This window comes from Arachis ipaensis, chromosome B10, assembly GCF_059453495.1.
Source record: "Arachis ipaensis isolate K30076 ecotype BB chromosome B10, ASM5945349v1, whole genome shotgun sequence".
NCBI lineage: Eukaryota > Viridiplantae > Streptophyta > Magnoliopsida > Fabales > Fabaceae > Arachis > Arachis ipaensis.
The window spans coordinates 112,582,364-112,606,583 of NC_142435.1; the positions used below are offsets into that span (position 1 = coordinate 112,582,364).

Here is a 24,220-nt window from a genome sequence, read left to right on the forward strand (position 1 = left end):
ATATTCATTTCCCATCTCATTCATAAGTTAGGTTATATAAAAACATTTACTTAAATAACTAACAACAAATACACTATTAATTTAATAACTTAATTTAAGTCTTAACAAATTTAAATTGAAAAATCAATTACTTAAATATTGACTAAATAAAAACATTCACATCTTCTTACGTAATTAGTTTACCAAAATTTTTAATAACCCTATTTTAATAACTAAAATCATCAAAATATGCTTAATAACCTACATTAAAGAAAAACAACTCTAAATAAACATTTAACTACTAAATCCATGTTAAAATATGCTTAATACCACACAATATTCTTTAAACCATTCTTAACAATATATTCATATGCCTAACATGTACTACATACTATTTCTGTAAAAGTACTTTAATTATGGCAACATATTTATGTTTTAACATAAACATAAAACGAAGAACAACACCAACCTCAAAGTTGGCTGCTTCTACAATGTGCCATGTCGTGTTCAGTTGGTTGATGTCTGCATCGTGATTATCGGTGCTCGTTATAATCTTGAAGTAAGTCGTAAATTTGATTAGAGAAGGGTAAAAGTGGAAAAAAGTTGAAGAAATGGATGGTTTAAGATACAAACAGTCACTGTGAACAAAATATTATATATAGGCGTCGTCCAGTCTTATTTTGTTTAAAGTATAAACGAATTAATATTGCACATATTTCGTTTATACTGTAAATGAAATAAGAGTGTTACACACTACGTGTACAAATATGATACGGCCACGTCGTTTTGTGACTTATTTCGTTTACAGTATAAACAAACTACGTATAGTAATAATTCATTTCACTGTAAACGAAATAGGATATAAGATGCATTGGTAAAAAGGCTACAAATTATCTATTTCGATAAATAAAATATTTATTTATTTATTTAAAAGAATCTCCGGCCTTTTGGTTTATGGCAAAAGAGATACACAGAATAAAAGGAGGATTTTTTTATTTAAATTAAATAAATATAAAATTTACGAAAATACATAAAGTACAATGTAATTACATAAATATACAATTGGTCACATCTCCGTTATTGAGGAGATTCCAAAAATTAAACACATTTCGAATACTGAAACATTAATATGTGTCAGAAGAGTTAAATGGGTACTGAGTACCTGAGATACATGCAAAAATAGAGTATGAGCTCAGTACTCGAGGCACAATGCGCGAATTGGTGACTCAGTATCCGAAATGTGCTCATAATTGAATTTGTGTTTATTTCAATTGTTTTACTATTTTCATACTTTATAACCATTTAAATTGGAGTTCCTGAAGTACACACAGCCCCGACAATATGAACGCGACAGAAACATCAACAAACTAAATGACACTTGGCACATAGCTGGTGCTTTGGATTTTCAGATTAATTTTTTTTTTGTATTTTAAGTAAATAATTAGTTTAGTTGTTTAGACTTTATTAATTTAGTTAACAGTTTAGGTATTTTGATTTTGTTAGTTAGTTTAGTTAGTTTTTTTTCTCTTAATGTTTTTAATTTGGTAATCTTTGCACTCTTTATTGTAGAGATTTTTGTTATTCTTTTTATTATTCTTATACTGTTAGTACTCATATTTTAGTAAAAATATTATATATACATAAAAGTTAGATATAAATTAATTATTTAAGCAATTATGTAAAAATATTGTTTAACTCATTTTAAAGTCTAAATTATACTTCTAACTTAATTTTTTTTTATTTTGAGTACTTGTAAAATGAGTTATTTATATAAAAATAGTGTCATTTATATAAGTACCCAAAGTAAAAAAAAAATCAAGTTAGAAGTATAGTTTAGACTTTAAAATGAGTTAAACAATATTTATACACAATTTATTAAATAATTAATTTAGTATCTAAACTTTTATGTATATATAATATTTTTACTAAAGATATGAGTACTGTTGCGATTGTTACTTGAAATGGTGACTTGGGCTTGAACGTGAAGTCCAGACTCCTTGTAAGATAGCATCCAACTTGTTCTTGTGTCGAGGTGCCGCCGTTCGAGTTCTACGTGAGCAGGTGGGGGTGGTACCTACAAGAGACTCTGATACTTAAGTTAGCAAGGGCTTTAAGTAGGTTTTTAGTAGGTTAGAACATAAATATACCTGAGGAGTGTCAGTGTATTTATAGTTGTAAACTCCGCTAAAATCGGTAAATAATTAGTCAATAAATTAAATTTTAATAAGAAAAATTAAAAATATAAATCTAATATTAAAATAGGAGAGAGCTCTTCAAAACGAGAATTTTGACACCAATTTCAAAGAATTTGGCTCAAAATTGGACCGAACGGGTCGAATCGAACAAACCGGGCCCAAAATGGACCCAAGGTCCATTACCCACTCACCAATTATGAGCTTCAGCTCATAACATTTCCATTCATTTCCCCATTTTCGTTCCAGAGCAAGGGGAGAAGAAGGTGAGAAGCTAAACCCTCCATCCTCATTCAAACCACCGTAACTTCTTCATCCGAGCACCGTTTGCAGCCACGCATCCAGCGCGTCGAGCTCTACGTTTCTATCGGATCAATTTTATTGGCAAGCTTCTCTCTAAATTCAGTTTTTCTGCCCTATTGATTTTCAAAAATTATGTATGTGAGTGTTGAGATTTTGGTCTTTTTATGTTATAAGACCCGATTAGCTTGAGAAAGATGCTCACTCTTGTTTATTTGGCACTTGGGTACGGTAAGGATCATTAACCCCTAGTTAATTCTTTGATTTAGTTAGTTGGAAATTAAATTGGGTATGTGTATTTATGACAATTGGGTTAGGTGTATGAGTATATGTGAGATGGAGTAAGAATTGAATATACTAGAGGCTTAATTGGAAACTTGAGAAGCTGAATTGTGGCAAGGAAGGCTTGAAAGCTTGCTTTGTGGAGGTGTCTCGGGTTATACGCGAAAATCGGCCAAGGTATGGTTTAGGTTTCGCGCGTTTAATATATAAGGTTTTATGGAAACTTAGGCTAGGGAACTATAGGATAAGTTGAAATGATTAATTGTGTTAAATGATTAGTTTTTATGGTATTGATGGATGAGTTGATGTGGGCATGGATTGAGTAATCGATAATGTGGGTTGAATGAAAATATATATGTATGTTAGTATAATGATGATGGATGAAGGATTTATGATTATGGCAATGTGATGATATGGTTGAGATTGAGTGGTGTTTATGTGGATTTGTTGGTATGGTTATCTTTATTAATGTTGTGGTGGTGGTTGAAGTATTCTATGATGATGATAATAGGTGGATATGAGATAAAATGTTAGTTTGTGAGTTTATGAGTAAAATTTGTAAAGTTGGATTGAAATGAGGTGTTGTTGAGTTAAGGACATGCAAGGGTTGCAAGAATGGTTGTGTTATGGTGAAGAGTAAGTTGTGTTGATGATTTTGGTATGTTGGGCATGAATATGAGTTTTGGTAAAAATGGGGTTTAGTATATTTTGGTAAAATGTGAATTTTGATGAACTTTGGTAGCCCATAACTTGCCCTACAGATTTTGGATGAAGGTGAGGTTTGTCTTAAATTAAAGAAGGTTTTAAAAGCTTGAAAATGATATAAGGTTTGCGAAAAACTAAATTCTGTAGAGGAAGTTATGGATGCCGAAAATTGGGTGCAAAAAACTGAATTTTTAAATGTTGCAGCAGAACCAGATTTTCTGAGGTGTGCCCACGCACGCAGCTGTGCGCATGCACCCAATAGAGGCAAAAATTTTCCTGTGCGTACGCACGACCTTGTGCGCACCCACACCTGGTATTTTTCATAAAGTGTGCGTACGCACGCCCTTGTACGCACGCACACGCCAGGATAGGCCTTCTGTTGGTGGCGCTAGCACAGGTGAGGCGCATGCACACTTAGTGATGTGTGCGCACGCACACGTTCTGCTTTCTTTTGAGTGTGCGCACGCACACATATGTGCATACGCACACATCCTGTTTTTCAGCACCTGTGTTTTTACGTTCTAAACATGATCTTGAACTTCTAAACCTCCATTTCTGCCCTGTTAACCCTAGATTTTTCTAGTGAGCTTAGTAATTAGTTAAAGTTAGGAAAAGAGTGATAATTTGAGAGTGAAGTAATAATCTTAAAATGAAGAATTAGGTACAAATTGTAATGATATGAGAAGTATGTATGAGATTAGGCTAAGCTATGACTATAAAGAACTAATGTAAGGAAATGACGATGATAATGATGAGATTTGGGAATGAATGTATGTTTGAGATACCTGGGTAGTAGTAAGGATGGTGGTTCGTCCCGCTTGCTCCAAGTTAATGTTTGAGAATTGATAATGATCATGCTTGACTTAAATAAATGTATGTTTGTGATGCCTGGGTAGTAGCAGCAGTAGTGGATCTTCCACTTGCTCCAAGTTGAGCTTTTAAACACCCGCCTGGGTAGTAGCCGCAGTAGTGGTTATTCCACTGGCTCTGGGTTAAGCGGGTAGTAGTAAGGGGGTTGTAGCTCAAACCCACTTGCTCTGCATGGGTGTTTCAGTCCATGGTTAGCTACCAGGACATGTCAGGTTGGCTATATAACCGACAGATGATATCATCATCCATAGGACAGGCATGCATCATGTGCATTTGTTTGCTTTGACTGCTATGCATTATTTGAGATTGCCTAATTAAAAATATATATTCTTCTACTTGCTATACTTGCTATTTGCACTATCTGCTTTTTACTTGTGCATGAACTTGTTTGGTTGCTTGTCTCTGCATGATTTATGGATGACGAAGGAACGGAGGAAGGGTGAAAAAGGTTGGTGGTTATGTTAGGTTTGAATTTGAGTAAGTATAAGAATAGCTTAGGTCACCTACCCCTAATGATGGTTTTGCTTAGAAACTAAGTTTTATAATCGTATGACGGAGTTCTAGGATTGCCTCTGGCATTTCCAGGACCTTATTTATTATACGCGTGGCACCTTTACCATGCTGAGAACCGGGTGTGTTGTTGTTTTCAGATGCAGGTCGAGCGGCTCCTCGTTAGGCGTTTGAAGGTTTTGCGGCGAAGTGGTTTATTTTGGGGTCTCCTTTTATTATCTTGATGTATATATATGTATAGTTTCTCCTCTTGTATGTAAGAATACTTTGTTTATGTACCTCTTAGAGGTTTGATGGAGAAATAGGGTTTTGAACATGCTCTTTTGGGTTGTTACTATATATATATATTCTCCGGCCAGCCTTGACTTCGCAGGCTGAGTCAGGAGCTAGTTATGCTGTGTTCTTGGCCCTCTACTCGTATCATCTGTACATAGATGTTAATGAACTTTAGTTTTCTTTTAACGCAAGTAACCACGTTTTCTGAGGGTTGCGCTTTTAAATTTTGCGACTTTGTTTTACTCGTTTTTCAAGGCTCCTTGTTAAGTATCCCTTTCTCTATTATTATATATATTTTTTTATTTTTAGAGGTCGTAATACCTTACTATCTCAGTCTTATGACTTAAGCATAAGATTAAGTATGGTAAGGTGTTACAATAGTAGAGTCGATAATCACCTTTTGGGTAGTTCCACCTTTGTTAGTGGATAACCATTCCCTTTATCTTGAGAGTTTGTTAGAATCCATCTTTTAGTGGAGATAGAGATAGTAGGAGAGATTTGGGAAGGCAGTTTACTTATTTGGATAAGTAAAACAGGACCTTCTTATCGTGTCCGACCTCTTAGGAGGTCGTGTAAGTGGAAGAGGTCACCCTTGATGGGCCTTTATCCTTAATGGGCCTGACTTTATTTTTGGATAGGGTATGAATAGTGCCCCTGCTTAAATTTGAGCTTTTATGAGGTCTGGTTCAAGTATCTGTGGTTACTGTTTCCTGTGTCGGGTACGCCGCCTTCATGAGGTCGGGTACTCGACGTGTGTCAAATTTTTGAAATGTTGCTACTTTAATGTCGTGGCAAATGTTATGTGGAAGTTTCTTGGGAATTCGCGCGTGGCTTTAAATAGGGGTGCGATATTTCTTTTTTGCCCCTTGTTTCTTATAAAACCTCCGCGCCTTTCTTCTTCTTTCTTTTCTATTTTTGAAATCACTCTCTTTGCTTCGTACCCTTTACTCTTCTTCTTTTGTTCTTACGTCTTTCTGGTATAAGATTTTTTCATCTTGGATCCTATGAAGATCTCATTTTGCTTTTCGGAGAGGAGCATTTGAGTTTTTTGCTGTTTGACATGCCCCTTTATCTCTGCGTTTTATCATGGTTGGTGCTCTCGCCTATTTTCATTGTTTTTCATTTTCAATGTTTCTGGGTGGCACTTGTATTTCTTTGTTTTGAATGATATCTTGAGTAATGATTTTAAAATGTTGACGGAGACTTTTGCTTTCCCTTTTTTATTGTCGATGCTTGTTGTGTCTTGAAATTTCTTTAAAACTGTCGCTGTAACACCCTACCACACGGAGTCTAATGCTTAAGTCATAAAGTTGAGGTGGCAAGGAATTACGACCTCTAAAAGTAAAAATGTATAATAATAATAATAATAATAATAATAATAATAATAATAATAATAATAATAATAATAATAATAATAATAATAATAATAATAATAATAATAGCTGAAAGGAATTCATATCGAAGAGCCTGTGAAGAAAAGTTTAAAACAAAAGTCGTAATACTCAGGTAAACGAAAGACTTGCGTACGAAGAAAACTAAGGTTCATAAACCTAAATATATAGAAAGTAAGAGTAGAGAGTCAAGAATACAAAATAACAAGTTCCTAACTCAGCCTGCGAAGCTAAGGCTGGCCAGAGAAATATTTACATACATATATACGTATCCCAAAAACTAAAATACAAAGATAAACCCTAATTCTCCTTAAACCTCTAAGAGGTACAAAATAAAGTAGCAATTCAGAGAGTTAAGTACATATATAAACATAACTATACATCAAAATAAAACCCAGAAAACCGCTCTACAGATGTCCAGACACCTACAGATGAGCCTCTCGACCTGCATCTGAAAAATAATAATACAGTATGGAGTGAGAGTCAGAGGTTCTCAGTATGGTAAAGGTGCCACACATATAAGATATAAGGTCTTGGGAATGCCAGAGGCAATCCTAGAACGCCGACACTCAGATATAAAACTTAAGAAACTAAAAACAGAAACCATGAATTAGGGTGGTCGTCTAAAGGTTCTCAACCTAACCAACTTAACCTGCACACTAATCTTTTCCACCTTTTCTTCATTCCTCCGTCTCCTATGAGTTGCACAGACAAACAAGCAAAACAAGGCAAATACAAGTGGTTCACAAGTAATACAGATAGCAACTATAACAAATAACATATTATAATCACGTAGGCAAACCCACATAGTTCACAAGCAACCAAATCATACAATATGCACATGATGTATGCCTGTCCTATGGCTGTTGATATCAACTGTCGGTTACGTAGCCAGCCCGACATGTCCTGGTAACTAATTGTGGAAATTAACCATGGAAAAAATTCCAAGCTGACATGGGAGAATCAACACCCTAAGCTCAATGATAACCATGGACAGGATCCCAAGCTGACAAGGGGAAAACAATACCCCAAACTCAATATTATCATGGGACAAATCCCAAGCTGACATGGGGAGACAACACCCCAAGCTGACATGGGGGAGACAACACCCCAAGCTCAATAATATTCACGGAAAAAATTCTCGGCTGACATGGGGAGACAACACCCCAAACTGATATGAGGAAGACAACACCCCAAGCTCAATATATTCAATCATTTCTCATTCTCAATAATAATCCATAGCTCATCACATCTTTCTCAATGTTACTTTACTCTCTCTTAATTGCCTTATATGCAGTTTTCATCATCCTTATTAATCAAGTACCATCCTCTCTAACTACTTATTACCTTTTTAAAAATATTTCTTCCTCTCCAAGTTACCACAATTTCCTAACTTCCTCCTATTACTAGGTTTACTAATAAATCTAGGGCTAAAGGAATGAACATAGAAGTTTAGAGGTTCGAATTTGAGCTTTAAAATACAAAATCCATTTTTGCTGAAACAGGGGCCACGCGTACGCCTGGGAGTGCATTTTTGAAACATCATGCGTGCGCGTGGGAGTACAATTTTCTATGCCCGCGTACGCAAGCACCCTGCTCACCTACGTGAGATACCCAATCCTAATAGGTTGGTTGCGTCACGTGCAGTCGTGTACGCGAGTTATGCAGAATAGCAAAAATGCTGAATGCTGCAGAATTTTCAATTTTGCACTTCAAACTTTCGACGCACATAACTTTTTCGTCTAAAAACATTTTTTATCCGTTCTTCAAACGGCATAAACTCCACGGACCCAATTTGCATATGAAAGAAGTTTGAAATAATTTGGGAGTTTGGAAGCCAAGTTATGACTCACTGAACTTCGACCAAAAATTAAGTTTACACAAAAACCTTCAAACCTTTATTTTCATTAATTCACCATTCAATATCAATCCTCTTACATTTAAAATTAGTTCCAACACTTGAAATATCACAACAACACAGCTCTACACCCTTCCATCATCCATCGCACCTCAATTCTAAACAATTCTCATGCATAACTTCATAATCATATCAAGAAGACCACCAACCATCCATCATCTATACATATTCATTATTATCAATTTATCAATCAACATTAAATTATCATTTAACATCCAAATTTCCATTCTCAATATTAAACAACAAACCCATACTCAACTTGGTTCATAGTTATCAACACATGCTCAACATATATCATCAATCCAAGTCACAATTACTAAACATTCAACACCCTTAATCATTCCAACCTTCATCTCCACTATCAAACAACAATCAACTCCCAAATAAATTCACAATTGTTCTCAAGGCACTAAACAATTTAACATACACATACAATCATTCCTATCTTATAGTCAACTAACCTAAGTTTTCACAAAATATTATACATTAAATACATGAAGCCTAAACCATACCTTGGCCGATTTCTCGATAAAACCCGGAACACTCCCAATTCACTTTTCCCTCAATCTTCCAGGCTCAACACCTCCCAAATGGATTTTCCAGCACCAAAATTCACTCCAAGCTTTCCAAGACCTCAATTAAGCTCCAAACCACTTACATATACATTACCTAATACACATTAACATCCACACATACAAACTCAAAACCCAAACACATGTACTCAATGAATTCCACTAGGGTTACGAATTTTTATCATACCCATGGATCCAACGGACCAAGCCCATCAATCCTTGCAAGTTAATTTGAACATAAACACCAGAATTACACAAAATCTCAACATCTTTACCCAATAAATTCGAAATTAAAAGGCTGGAAGACTGGTGATAAAACGTGACTTACCTTTCAAATAATCTTGTGGGCTTTGTAGAGAATTTCGAGATGAACGCATGGCTACTGACGGCTCGTCAATCGGAGTTCCGGATCAAAAGTTATGTGGATTTAATTATCAAGTGAGGGTTTTGTGGATTTTGGAAGGTGTTCTTCCCTTTTGCTGCCCTTGCAGCGTGCTTGGCTTGCATCGAGAGTAAATGAGCTGAAGCTCATTGACTTTTATGTGTTGGGTTGGGCCTTGGGCCCAATACGGGTCTAGTTCGCCCGGTTTGGCTCAATCTTGGGCTAAATTCTTTAAAATTAGTGTCAAAATTTTCGTTTTAATTAGCTCTATCATACTAAACTACAAAATTCTATTTTCTAATTTTCTTGATTAATAATTAACTTATTAACTAATTATTCACTAATCACTCGAGGTTTACAGCCGCTGGTTGTTGCTATGAACTATAATTGCGTTTTTCCCAAATGGTGTTGCTTTTGCTAGTTTAAAAGTGACTTAATTTCTAATTCTTGTATTTGTTTGTAAAAATCTTTCGAAATTATTTTTTGCACACTGTTTTTCGAAAATCCGTTTTCCTTTGTTTGGTATCCGACTTCTTTATGATAACTTCTTTATTTTGTTGTACTAGTAGGTATAGCTTTTATGTCTCACTTTATTATTCACAACATGTATACCAAAGTCCCTTCTCATCTGACCTGGGTAGATACTTCTGTTCTTACTCCCGTTTCTATTATTGATAGAAAGTATGTTGAGACATTTTGTAGGGATCATAGGTTGTGTGAAAGTCAGGAAGATGAGAGAAATTATGAAATACTGGTAGTTGATTCCGAGGAGAGGGTATGTTTTCCCTCATTGGATAGGTCGGAACGCCCTTTCTTTTACGCCTATGATTGCTTTTTCACTAAACTAGATGTTAGGCTTCCTTTTTTGACTTTGAGATTAATGTTGCCCCTACCTAACTACACCCTAATTCGTGGGTATTTCTGAAAATATACCAGCTCCTTTGTCGGGAACTGGATGTTCAACCTTCCCTGAAAGTGTTCTTCTACCTCTTTGTACTGACCAAACTTTTTAGTTCTTCTAAAAAATTAGGTTGGATTTTTTTCCGGGATGTCCAGGGGAGGAAAGTCTTCTCTATTTTTTACGAGTCCTTTCATGATTTCAAAAATTACTTTTTCAAAGTCAGGACTGTCGAGAATGCCCGACCTTTCTTCCATAGCGAGAACAATGAACCTTGTTTTCCATTGTATTGGGAGGAGAAACCAGTGATGGCCAAGTATAATATAGATAATTTAGATGAGTTTGAGAAGAGTGTAGTGGGCTTGTTTCAAGAGTGTTGGAGTCGGGCTCCTTATTTGGACACTAAAATTTTTTTAGGGGATCCTAGTCAACTTCGGTCTGAGCTAAGTAGCTCTCTTACCTTTTGCTTATGAAATTTTGTTGTAAGTTTGTATTGATGACCAATGTGTTTTTACTTTGGTGTTACAGAAAGAATGACTCCTAAATATGCTGCTAAGAAGACACTTCGTGCCACTAGAAAAAATGTTGTGGCTCGGGGCATTCAACTAAAGAAAGCTTGTGACACTTTTGCCTGGTCTTCTCCCTCAAAGTTAGACTCGGGCGTGTCAGCTTCGCGAAAGATTATACCCGTCCCGCTGTCTCGGCTAATTCCACCTCTTTCCACCTCAGACAGTGTTGTGGTCCGTCCTCTTCCTACTTCCTCTTTGATTCGAGCTTATTCTCAGACTTCTGGGAGGAGGTTAGGCTCTTCCTTTTGTGCTTTCCTGCTTGGGTATTGACCTCTTCATTGTAGAATATAACCTTTGGTGATTCTTCAGTGATTTCTATAAGAATTATGGCTACCATTCCGTAAGCAAGTCGAAAATTTGACTCCCCTGTTGTGGAATGAGGAGTTGCCCGATATTCCTATAAAACTTGAGGAAGCTCGTCTACCTATGATCCTTTTGCGTCTTGTAGTCGGCGTTTAAACCCGGCTAGTATGACTTTGTTTGCAGATTTGGCTTGTCCATTAGCCTGAGGGTGTTCTAACGACGTGAATTTGTGCTTTATCTTGAGGTCGGGCACCAAATTCCTGAAGGTCAAGTCGATAAATTGAGTTCCATTATTCGTGGTGATGGAGTGGGAAACTCCAGACCTTGTGACAATGTTCTTGTAGAGAAACTTTTGACTTCTTTGGCTCGTGATGGTTGCTAATGGTTCCATCTTGATCCACTTAGTAAAATAGTTGATCCCGACTATGAGGTATTTTACTTCCCCTGGATCTTGAGAAAATGGTCCAAAGAGATCGAGTCCTAACTTTACAAATGGCCATAGTGAGGTGACGTTGATAAGCTCTTCGAGAGGCGCAACATGGAAGTTGGTATGCTTTTGGTAAGGCTGACATTTTTTAATGAACTCAGCCACTTCTCTTTGTAAGGTCGGCCAAAAGAAGTCTACCCAGATACCTTCTTGGCTAGTGACCAGACTCCCAAGTGGTTCCCACATATGCTATTTATGTACTTCCTCTAGGACCTCCTTCGTATTAGAGGTCAGGACATACTTTAGGAGATGTGTTGATATCCCTCTTTTGTATAGAACATTGTGAACCAAGGTATAATTTTAAGCTCCCCTTATGAGTCTTTGAGCCTCATTTTTTGTCTTCAAGAATAATATCAAATTTAAGGTAATTGATTAATAGGGGTCATCTATCCTAAATTTTGGTTGGATATAACCATTATATATGAGTTGTCCTCTCCCCTTGATACTGATGGTGTGTGAAAAGTTTCCTGGATGAAGCTTCTATTATTGCCCCCTGGCTTGGTGCTGGCTAATTTGGAGAGAGCATCTGCTCGGGCATTTGATTTTCGAGTTATGTGTCGGACCTCTTGATGAGCGGATAATTTATACGCTTTTTGGCATTGTTTTTAGTATGTTTTTAGTAGGATCTAGTTACTTTTAGGGATGTTTTCATTAGTTTTTATGCTAAATTCACATTTCTGGACTTTACTATGAGTTTGTGTGTTTTTCTATAATTTCAGGTATTTTCTGGCTGAAATTGAGGGACTTGAGCAGAAATCAGATTCAAAGGTTGAAGAAGGACTGCTGATGCTGTTGGATTCTGACCTCCCTGCACTCAAAGTGGATTTTCTGGAGCTACAGAACTCAAAATGGTGCGCTTCCAATTACGTTGGAAAGTAGACATCCAGGTCTTTCCAACAATATATAATAGTCCATACTTTGGCCAAGAATAGACGACGTAAACTGGCGTTCAACGCCAGCTCTCTGCCCAAATCTGGCATCCAGCGTCAGAAAAGGAGCCAAAACCAGAGTTGAACGCCCAAACTGGCACAAATACTGGCGTTCAACTTCACAAATGGCCTCTGCACGTGCAACACTTAAGCTCAGCCCAACCACACACCAAGTGGGCCCCGGAAGTGGATTTATGCATCAATTACTTACTCATGTAAACCCTAGTGACTAGTTTATTATAAATAGGACCTTTTACTATTGTATTAGGTATCTTTGATCAGTTGTATGCTATCTTAGATCACAATAGGGGGCTGGCCATCTCGGCCATGCCTGGACCTTTCACTTATGTATTTTCAACGGTAGAGTTTCTACACTCCATAGATTAAGGTGTGGAGCTCTGCTGTTCCTCAAAGATTAATGCAAAGTACTACTGTTTTCTATTGAATTCATCTTCTTTCGCTTCTAAGATATCCATTCGCACCCAAGAACGTGATGAAGGTGATGATTATGTGTGACGCTCATCATCCTTCTCCCTTATGAACGCGTGCCTGACAAACACTTCCGTTCTACATGAAATAAGCTAGAATGAATATCTCTTAGATCTCCCAACCAGAATCTTCGTGGCGTAAGCTAGAATGATGGCAGCATTCAAGAGAATCCGAAAGGTCTAAACCTTGTCTGTGGTATTCTGAGTAGGATTCAATGATTGAATGACTGTGACGAGCTCCTAACTCGCGATTGCAGGGCGTTAGTGACAGACGCAAAAGGATAGTAAATCCTATTCCAGCATGATCGAGAACCGACAGATGAATAGCCGTGCCGTGACAGGGTGCGTGAGCATATTATTCACTGAGAGGATAAGATGAAGCCATTGGCAAGGGTGATGCCTCCAGACGATTAGCCGTGCCGTGACAGGGCATTGGATCATTTTCCCGAGAGATGACCGAAAGTAACCATTGACAGTGGTGATGTATCACATAAAGCCAGCCATGGAAAGGAGTAAGACTGACTGGATGAAGATAGCAGGAAAGCAGAGGTTCAGAGGAACGAAAAGCATCTCCATTCGCTTATCTGAAATTCCTACCAATGAATTACATAAGTATCTCTATCCCTATTCTATTAGTTATTATTCGAAAACACCATTATCAATTTATATCTGCCTGACTGAGATTTACAAGGTGACCATAGCTTGCTTCATACCAACAATCTCCGTGGGATTCGACCCTTACTCACGTAAGGTATTACTTGGACGACCCAGTGCACTTGCTGGTTAGTTGTATCGAAGTTGTGACAATTATGTATTGAGATCAGAGCACCAAGTTGCTCACGTTGCCAGGGATTGTTCGAGCCTGGACATCACAATTTCGTGCACCAAGTTTTTGGCGCCGTTGCCGGGGATTGTTTGAGTTTGGACAACTGACGGTTCATCTTGTTGCTCAGATTAGGTAATTTTCTTTTTTATTTTCTTTTCAAAAATTTTTCAAAAATATTTCTAAAATTTTCTCATCTGTTTTCGAAAATAATAAAAATGCTTTCAAAAAAAAATTTTTTTTTATTCAAAATTTTTAAGAATGAATTCTAGTGTTTCATGAAGCATGTAAAGCCTGGCTGGCTGTAAAGCCATGTCTAAATTTATTTGGACTGAGGCTTGCAATTTGTTATCAAGAGCAATATACTCTCGTGTTAAATGCTGAAGCTTGGCTGGCCATTGGCCATGTCTAGTGTTTTGGACTGGAGCTTTCTTTGAAAGCTTGGCTGGCTAGTGAGCCATGTCTAATTCCTGGACTGAAGCTTTAGACTAAGAATGCAAGATTCCTGGAATTCATGTTAAAAATTTTGGAATCCTTATTTTCCTTTTTCAATTAATTTTCGAAAAAAAATCCAAAAAAAAAAAAATTTAGAAAATCATAAAAATAAAAAATATTTCATGTTTCTTGTTTGAGTCTTGGGTCATGTTATAAGTTTGGTGTCACTTGCATATGCATCTTGCATTTTTCGAAAATATCATGCATTCATTGTGTTCTTCATAATCTTCAAGTTGTTCTTGGTAAGTCTTCTTGTTTGATCTTGATGATTTTTTGTTTTGTGTCTTTTCTTGTTTTTCTCTTGCATCATAAAAATTCAAAAAATATATATATATATATATATATATATATATATATATATATCTTTCCCTTTTTCTCTCATCAAATTCGAAAATTTGAGTTGACTTTTTCAAAAATTTTTAAAATCAAATTGTTTCTCATGAGTCAAATCAAATTTTCAATTTGAAAATCTTATCTTTTTCAAAATCTTTTTCAAAAATCAAATCTTTTTCAAAATTCTTAGTTATTTTCGAAAATTCCAAAAATATTTTTCAAAAATCTTTTTCTTATTTTTATCTCAAATTTTCGAAAATAACATAATCAATTAATGTTTTGATTCAAAAATTTGAAGTTTGTTACTTGCTTGTTAAGAAAGATTCAAACTTTAAGTTCTAGAATCATATCTTGTGATTTCTTATGAATCAAGTCATTAATTGAGATTTTAAAAATCAAATCTTTTTCAAAAAAAAAAAAACTAATTTCTATCATATCTTTTCAAAATATCTTCTTATCTTATCTTTGTCAAAAATTTGATTTCAAAATATCTTTTCTAACTTCCTAACTTCTTATCTTTTCAAAATTTGTTTCAACTAACTAACTAACTTTTTGTTTCTTAAACTTTTTCAAAACTACCTAACTAACTCTCTCTCTCTAATTTTCGAAAATATCTTCCCTCTTTTTCAAAAATTTCTTTTTAATTAACTAATTATTTTTATTTTTTATTTTTGATTTCAAAAATTTTCGAAAATTACTAACATTTTTCAAAAACCATTTTCGAAAATCACTAACTCTTTTTCAAAATAATTTTCGAAAATTATCCCTCCCCCATCTCATTCTATTTATTCATTCATATCCTAACATCTAATCTCACCTCTCTTCCATCCTCACAGTTGTGTTTCTTCCATTATATTACATTCTTTGTCTCCCCCTCTTCTTCCACTCACACAGGGATCCCTATACTGTGGTATAAAGGATCTCCATTATTATTATTATTTTTCTGTGCCTTCTTCTTTGTCATATGAACAGGAGCAAGGATAAGAACATTCTTGTGGAAGCAGATCCAGAACCTGAAAGGACTCTGAAGAGAAAATTAAGAGAAGCTAAATTACAACAATCCAGAGAAAACCTTTCAGAAATTTTCGAACAGGAAGAGGAGATGGCAGCCGAAAATAATAATAATGTAAGGAAGATGCTTAGTGACTTTATTGCACCTAATTCCAATTTACATGGAAGAAGCATCTCCATTCCTGCCATTGGAGCAAACAACTTTGAGCTGAAATCTCAATTAGTTTCTCTGATGCAGCAGAACTGCAAGTTTCATGGACTTTCATCTGAAGATCCTTTTCAGTTCTTAACTGAATTCTTGCAGATATGTGATACTGTTAAAACTAATGGAGTAGATCCTGAAGTCTACAGGCTCATGCTTTTCCCTTTTGCTGTAAGAGACAGAGCTAGATTATGGTTGGATTCTCAACCCAAAGACAGCCTGAACTCTTGGGATAAGCTGGTCACGGCTTTCTTAGCCAAGTACTTTCCTCCTCAAAAGCTGAACAAGCTTAGAGCTGATGTTCAAACCTTCAGACAGAAAGAAGGTGAATCCCTCTATGAAGCTTGGGAAAGATACAAACAGTTGACCAAAAAGTATCCTTCTGACATGCTTTCAGAATGGACCATCCTGGATATATTCTATGATGGTTTATCTGAGCTATCAAAAATGTCACTGGACACTTCTGCAGGTGGATCTATTCACCTAAAGAAAACGTCTGCAGAAGCTCAAGAACTCATTGACATGGTTGCTAATAACCAGTTCATGTACACTTCTGAAAGGAATCTTGTGAATAATGGGACGCCTATGAAGAAGGGAGTTCTTGAGGTTGATACTCTGAATGCCATATTGGCTAAGAATAAAATATTGACTCAGCAAGTCAATATGATCTCTCAGAGTCTGCATGGAATGCAAGCTGCATCCAACAGTACTCAAGAGACATCTTCTGAAGAAGAAGCTTATGATCCTGAGAACCCTGCAATAGCAGAGGTAAATTACTTAGGTGAACCTTATGGAAACACCTATAACTCATCATGGAGAAATCATCCAAATTTCTCATGGAAGGATCAAAAGCCTCAACAAGGCTTTAATAATGGTGGAAGAAACAGGTTTAACAATAATAAACCTTTTCCATCATCCACTCAACAACAGACAGAGAACTCTGAACAAAATGCTTCTAATTTAGCAAATCTAGTCTCTGATCTATCTAAGGCCACTGTAAGTTTCATGAATGAAACAAGGTCTTCCATTAGAAATTTGGAAGCACAAGTGGGCCAGCCGAGTAAAAGGATCACTGAAATCCCTCCTAGTACTCTCCCAAGCAATACAGAAGAGAATCCAAAAGGAGAGTGCAAGGCCATTGACATAAGCGCCATGGCCGAACCTGTGAGGAGAGGAGAGGACGTGAATCCCAAGGAGGAAGACCTCCTGGGACGTCCAGTGATCAATAAGGAGCTTCCCTCTGAGGAACCAAAGGAATCTGAGACTCATCTAGAGACCATAGAGATTCCATTGAACCTCTTTATGCCATTCATGAGCTCTGATGAGTATTCCTCTTCTGAAGAGAATGAGGATGTTACTGAAGAGCAAACTGCCAAGTTTCTTGGTGCAATCATGAAGCTAAATGCCAAATTATTTGGCATTGATACTTGGGAAGTTGAACCTCCCTTGTTCATCAATGAACTAAGTGATCTGGATCAACTGACATTGCCTCAGAAGAGACAGGATCCTGGGAAGTTCATAATACCCTGTACCATAGGCACCATGATCTTTAAGGCTCTGTGTGACCTTGGTTCAGGAATAAACCTCATGCCCCTCTCTGTAATAGAGAAACTGGGAATCTATGGGGTGCAAGCTGCTAAAATCTCATTAGAGATGGCAGACAGTTCAAGAAAACAGGCTTATGGACAAGTAGAGGACGTGTTAGTAAAGGTTGAAGGCCTTTACATCCCTGCTGATTTCATAGTCCTGGAAACTGGAAAGGAAGAGGATGAATCCATCATCCTAGGAAGACCTTTCCTGGCCACAGCAAGAGCTGTGATTGATGTTGACAGAGGTGAAATATTCCTTCAATGGAATGAGGACTCCCTTGTGTTTAAAACTCAAGGATCTCCCTCTGCAACCATGGAGAGGAAGCAAAAAAAGCTTCTCTCCAAACATAGTCAACCAGAGCCCCCACAGTCAAACTCTAAGTTTGGTGTTGGGAGGCCACAACCAAACTCTAAGTTTGGTGTTGAACTCCCATATCCAAACTCTAAGTTTGGTGTTGGAGAGTCTCAACAAAGCTCTGCACATCTGTGAGGCTCCATGAGAGCCCACTGTCAAGCTATTGACATTAAAGAAGCGCTTGTTGGGAGGCAACCCAATGTTTATCTAATTCTTATTTTTATTGTTTTTCATATTTTCTTAGGTTCATGATCATGTGGAGTCACAAAATAAATATAAAAATTGAAAACGGAATTAAAAACAGCAGAAGAAAAATCACACCCTGGAGGAGCATCTGCCTGGCGTTCGAACGCCAGAACAGAGCATGGTTCTGGCGTTCAACGCCAGAAATGGCAGCAAATGGGCGTTGAACACCCAAAATGGGCACCAACCTGGCACTGAACGCCCAGAGTTGTGTGCAAAGGCATTTTACATGCCTAATTTGGTGCAGGGATGTAAATGCCTTGACACCTCAGGATCTGTGGACCCCACAGGATCATCCCAGGATCAGTGGACCCCACAGGATCATCCCAGGATCTGTGGACCCCACAGGATCCCCACCTACCTCATCATCTCTCTTCCCATTCATGATCATCCCTTCTGTTTTCCATTTACCACTCACATCCATACAACCACTACCTTCAAAATTCAACATCTCTCTCCCACCCAATCCCACCCATATGGCTGAATACACACATCCATCCATCTCCTCCATATCTTCTTCTTCTTCTTCTATTCTTTCTTCTTTTGCTCGAGGGCGAGCAACATTCTAAGTTTGGTGTGGTAAAAAGTATAGCTTTTTTGTTTTTCTCCATAACCATTGATGGCACCTAAGGCCAGAGAGGCCTCTAGAAAGAGGAAAGGAAAGACAAAAGCTTCCATCAAGGGTCTATAGCTCAGTGGTAGAACATTTGACTACAAATCAAGAGATCCCTGAGATACCTCAGGGGATACATTTTCTTCCACACAATTATTGGAAGCAACTAAGGGTGGAACATCAAGAGCACTCCATCATCCTTCATGAAATCAGAGAAGATCTAAAAGCAATGAAGGAGGAGCAGCAAAGACAAGGAAGAGACATAGAAGAGCTCAAGGACATCACTAAGGTGGATTCATTCCTTGTTCTTACTTTCTCTATTTTTCGTTTTCTATGTTATGTGCTTATCTATGTTTGTGTCTTCATTACATGATCATTAGTAGTTAGTAACTTTGTCTTAAAGTTATGAATGTCCTATGAATCCATCACCTCTCTTAAAATAAAAAATTGTTTTAATTCAAAAGAACAAGAAGTACATGAGTTTCGAATTTATCCTTGAACTTAGCTTAATTATATTGATGTGGTGACAATGCTTCTTGTTTTCTGAATGTATGCTTGAACAGTGCATATGTCTTTTGAAGTTGTTGTTTAAGAATGTTAAATATGTTGGCTCTTGAAAGAATGATGACTAGGAGACATGTTATTTGATAATCTGAAAAATCATAAAAATGATTCTTGAAGCAAGAAAAAGCAGCAAAGAACAAAGCTTGCAGAAAAAAAAAATATATATATATATATAGGCGAAAAAAAAAATAATAAGAAAAAGAAAAAGCAAGCAGAAAAAGCCAAAGCTCTTAAAACCAAGAGGCAAGAGCAAAAAGCCAATAACCCTTAAAACCAAAAGGCAAAGGCAAATAAAAAGGATCCCAAGGCTTTGAGCATCAGTGGATAGGAGGGCCTAAAGGAATAAAATCATGGTCTAAGCGGCTAAACCAAGCTGTCCCTAACCATGTGCTTGTGGCGTGTAGGTGTCAAGTGAAAACTTGAGACTGAGCGGTTAAAGTCAAGGTCCAAAGCAAAAACAAAGAGTGTGCTTAAGAACCCTGGACACCTCTAATTGGGGACTTTAGCAAAGCTGAGTCACAATCTGAAAAGGTTCACCCAATTATGTGTCTGTGGCATTTATGTATCCGGTGGTAATACTGGAAAACAAAGTGCTTAGGGCCACGGCCAAGACTCATAAAGAAGCTGTGTTCAAGAATCATCATACTGAACTAGGAGAGTCAATAACACTATTCGAAATCTGAAATTCCTATAGATGCCAATCATTCTGAACCTCAATGGATAAAGTGAGATGCCAAAACTATTCAAGAGGCAAAAAGCTATAAGTCCCGCTCATTTGATTGGAGCTATGTTTCATTGATAGTTTGGAATTTATAGTATATTCTCTTCTTTTTATCCTATTTTATTTTTAGTTGCTTGGGGACAAGCAACAATTTAAGTTTGGTGTTGTGATGAGCGGATAATTTATACGCTTTTTGACATTGTTTTTAGTATGTTTTTAGTAGGATCTAGTTACTTTTAGGGATATTTTCATTAGTTTTTATGCTAAATTCACATTTCTGGACTTTACTATGAGTTTGTGTGTTTTTCTATAATTTCAAGTATTTTCTGGCTGAAATTGAGGGACTTGAGCAGAAATCAGATTCAGAGGTTGAAGAAGGACTGCTGATGCTGTTGGATTCTGACCTCCCTGCACTCAAAGTGGATTTTCTGGAGCTACAGAACTCGAAATGGTGCGCTTCCAATTGCGTTGGAAAGTAGACATCCAGGGCTTTCCAGCAATATATAATAGTCCATACTTTGGCCAAGAATAGATGACGTAAACTGGCGTTCAACGCCAGCTCTCTGCCCAAATCTGGCGTCCAGCGCCAGAAAAGGAGCCAAAACCAGAGTTGAACGCCCAAACTGGCACAAATACTGGTGTTCAACTCCACAAATGGCCTCTACACGTGCAACACTTAAGCTCAGCCCAACCACACACCAAGTGGGCCCCGGAAGTGGATTTATGCATCAATTACTTACTCATGTAAACCCTAGTGACTAGTTTATTATAAATAGGACCTTTTACTATTGTATTAGGTATCTTTGATTAGTTGTATGCTATCTTAGATCACAATAGGGGGCTGGCCATCTTGGCCATGCCTGGACCTTTCACTTATGTATTTTCAACGGTAGAGTTTCTACACTCCATAGATTAAGGTGTGGAGCTCTGCTGTTCCTCAAATATTAATGCAAAGTACTACTGTTTTCTATTCAATTCATCTTATTTTGCTTCTAAGATATCCATTCGCACCCAAGAACGTGATGAAGGTGATGATTATGTGTGATGCTCATCATCCTTCTCCCTTATGAACGCGTGCCTGACAAACACTTCCGTCCTACATGAAATAAGCTAGAATGAATATCTCTTAGATCTCCCAACCAGAATCTTCGTGGCGTAAGCTAGAATGATGGCGGCATTCAAGAGAATCCGGAAGGTCTAAACCTTGTCTGTGGTATTCTGAGTAGGATTCAATGATTGAATGACTGTGACGAGCTCCTAACTCGCGATTGCAGGGCGTTAGTGACAGACGCAAAAGGATAGTAAATCCTATTCCAGCATGATCGAGAACCGACAGATAAATAGCCGTGCCGTGACAGGGTGCGTGAGCATATTATTCACTGAGAGGATAAGATGAAGCCATTGGCAAGGGTGATGCCTCCAGACGATTAGCCGTGCCGTGACAGGGCATTGGATCATTTTCCCGAGAGATGACCGAAAGTAGCCATTGACAGTGGTGATGTATCACATAAAGCCAGCCATGGAAAGGAGTAAGACTGACTGGATGAAGATAGCAGGAAAGCAGAGGTTCAGAGGAACAAAAAGCATCTCCATTCGCTTATCTGAAATTCCTACCAATGAATTACATAAGTATCTCTATCCCTATTCTATTAGTTATTATTCGAAAACACCATTATCAATTTATATCTGCCTGACTGAGATTTGCAAGGTGACCATAGCTTGCTTCATACCAACAATCTCCGTGGGATTCGACCCTTACTCACGTAAGGTATTACTTGGACGACCCAGTGCACTTGCTGGTTAGTTGTATCGAAGTTGTGACAATTATGTATTGAGATCAGAGCACCAAGTTACTCACGTTGCCAGGGATTGTTCGAGCCTGGACATCACAATTTCGTGCACCACCTCTCTTTTTCGAGAACTGTGCTAGTTATTCCCGTGCTTTGTCTAGATACTTTTTCATGTTGGGATATTTGCCTTGATAAGTGCCATTAATTTGTGAGGTTATCACTTAGGAGTCACTAAACATTATCAACCTTTGTGCCCCTATTTCTTTAGCCAGCTTCAAGCCAGCAAACAAGGCTTCATATTCTGCTTGGTTATTAGAAGCAGGAAACTCAAACCTTAACGAAAGTTCTATCCGAGTTCCTTGCTCACTTTCTAGGATGACACCCGCTCTACTGCCAACTGTATTGGATGATTCGTCTATGTGCTCTAAGTTGTCGGGCTTCTATGACTTTCGGTGTATCCGGCCACGAAGTCAGCGAGGTACTGAGATTTGATTACTGTCCGAAATTCATATTTCAAATCAAACTAAGACAGTTCTACAGCCCATTGTAGCATCCTTCCTGCTAGGTCCGTCTTTTGTAGAATGTTCTTCCTTGGTTGATTAGTATGAACCTTTATAGTGTGAGCCTGGAAATAAAGTCGGAGTTTTCAAGAGGTAAGGATAAGAGCATACGTGAACTTTTTTATCTTTTGGTAGTTTAACTCTGCTCCTTGTAAGGCTTTGCTGACAAAGTAATTAAATAGGTTGGGTGAGTATGAAGGGTTGACCCAGAAATACTTTGAAGCCTTGAAAGGCTTGTTCGCATTTCGGGGTCCACTCAAATTGATTCTCCTTTCTTAAGATCAAATATAATGGTAGGGACTTCAACACTGATCCTGCCAAGAATCTGGATAGTGCTACCAACCTTCCATTTAGTTGTTGGACTTCTTTGGAACAAGTTGTGCTCTTCATCTCTAGTGTGGCTCTACACTTATCTGAGTTTGCCTCTATACCTCTTTGAGTTAGCATGAATCCTAAGAACTTCCCAGCCTCCATCGTGAAGGTGTATTTTGAGGGGTTTAGTCTCATCTCATGCTTTCTTATCGTGGAAAATACCTCGGAGAGATCTAAGTTGTCTTTAGTTTTGACGAGTATGTCGTCCACATATACTTCGATGAGTTTTCCTAAGTGGGAGAAAAACACCTTGTTCATCAGTCGTTGATATGTGGCTTCGACATTCTTTAATCCAAAAGGAATTATTACATAACAATAGTTAGCTTTGGGAGTGATGAAATTGGTCTTTTCTTAGTCCGACTTATACATTAGGATTTGGTTATATCCTAAGTATGCGTCCATAAAGGATAGGTACCGATAACCTGAGGCCAAGTTGACCAAAGCATCGATGTTTGGGAGAGGGTATAGTTCCTTGGGACAAGCCTCGTTGATGTCGGTGTAGTCGACATGCACCCTCCATTTTCAATTTTGCTTCTTTACCAGAACCACGTTAGCCAGCATAATGGATACTTGGCTTCTCTTATGAAGCCGGCTTCCAATAACGCTTGCATTTATTCTTCCACCTTGTATCCTTTCGGGTCCAAGTTTTTGATGTTTTTACTGAATAGGTCTAGAACCAGGGTAGATCGCGAGCTTATGAGACATCAAGTCGGGATCTATACCAGGCATGTCGGAGGCTTTCCGAGCGAAGAGATCAGAGTTTCATCGTAGGAGGTCAACGAGTTGTGCTTTCAGTCCTCCTTCTAGGTTAGTCCCTATATTAGTTATTTTTTCGGGATGATCTCTGATTTGGACTTCTTCTACCTTTCTTCCAGGTTGGGGGCGTAGTTCTTCCCGTAGTTCTTCCCGATTTTGGCTTCTTCTACCATGGCGTAGTTCTTCCCTGAAAATGGTGTCAATGTTCCAAGAGTTACCTAAAATGGTGATTTGGTCTTGAACGTGAGGTCCAGACTCCTTGTGAGGCAGCATTCGACTTGTTCTTGTGCTGAGGTGCTATCCTCCAAATAACTCCGATGCTTATATTAGCAAGAGTTTTAGGTAGATTTTTAGTAGGTTAGAATGTGAATATACCTGAGGGGTGTCAGTGTATTTATAGTAGAGTCAATAACCACCTTTTGGGTAGTTTCACCTTTATTGGTAGATAACTGTTCCCTTTATCTTGGGAGTTTGTTAGATTCCATCTTTTAGTGGAGATAGAGATAGTAGGAGAGATTTGGGGAGGCAATTTACTTATTTGGATAAATAAAACTAGATCTTTTTATCGTGTCTGACCTCTTAGGAGGTTGAGTAAGTAGAGGAGGCCACCCTTAATGGGCATTTATCCTTAATGGGCCTGGCTTTATTGTGGATTAGGATATAAACAAGTTCTAACAGTATAACTATAAAAATACAAAAAAAGAATACCAAAAATCTCTATTATAAGGAATACAAAGATTAT

At 37.6% G+C, this 24,220-nt stretch overlaps 1 non-coding gene across 1 annotated transcript; it reads right to left on the bottom strand.

Annotated features, from left to right (window-relative positions):
* Window positions 1-16,200: 16,200 nt before the first annotated feature.
* On the bottom strand, window positions 16,201-16,308 carry LOC148581331 (small nucleolar RNA R71). The gene has a single exon (XR_015898237.1). It is a non-coding gene; the product is annotated as a small nucleolar RNA R71 (small nucleolar RNA).
* Window positions 16,309-24,220: the final 7,912 nt, after the last annotated feature.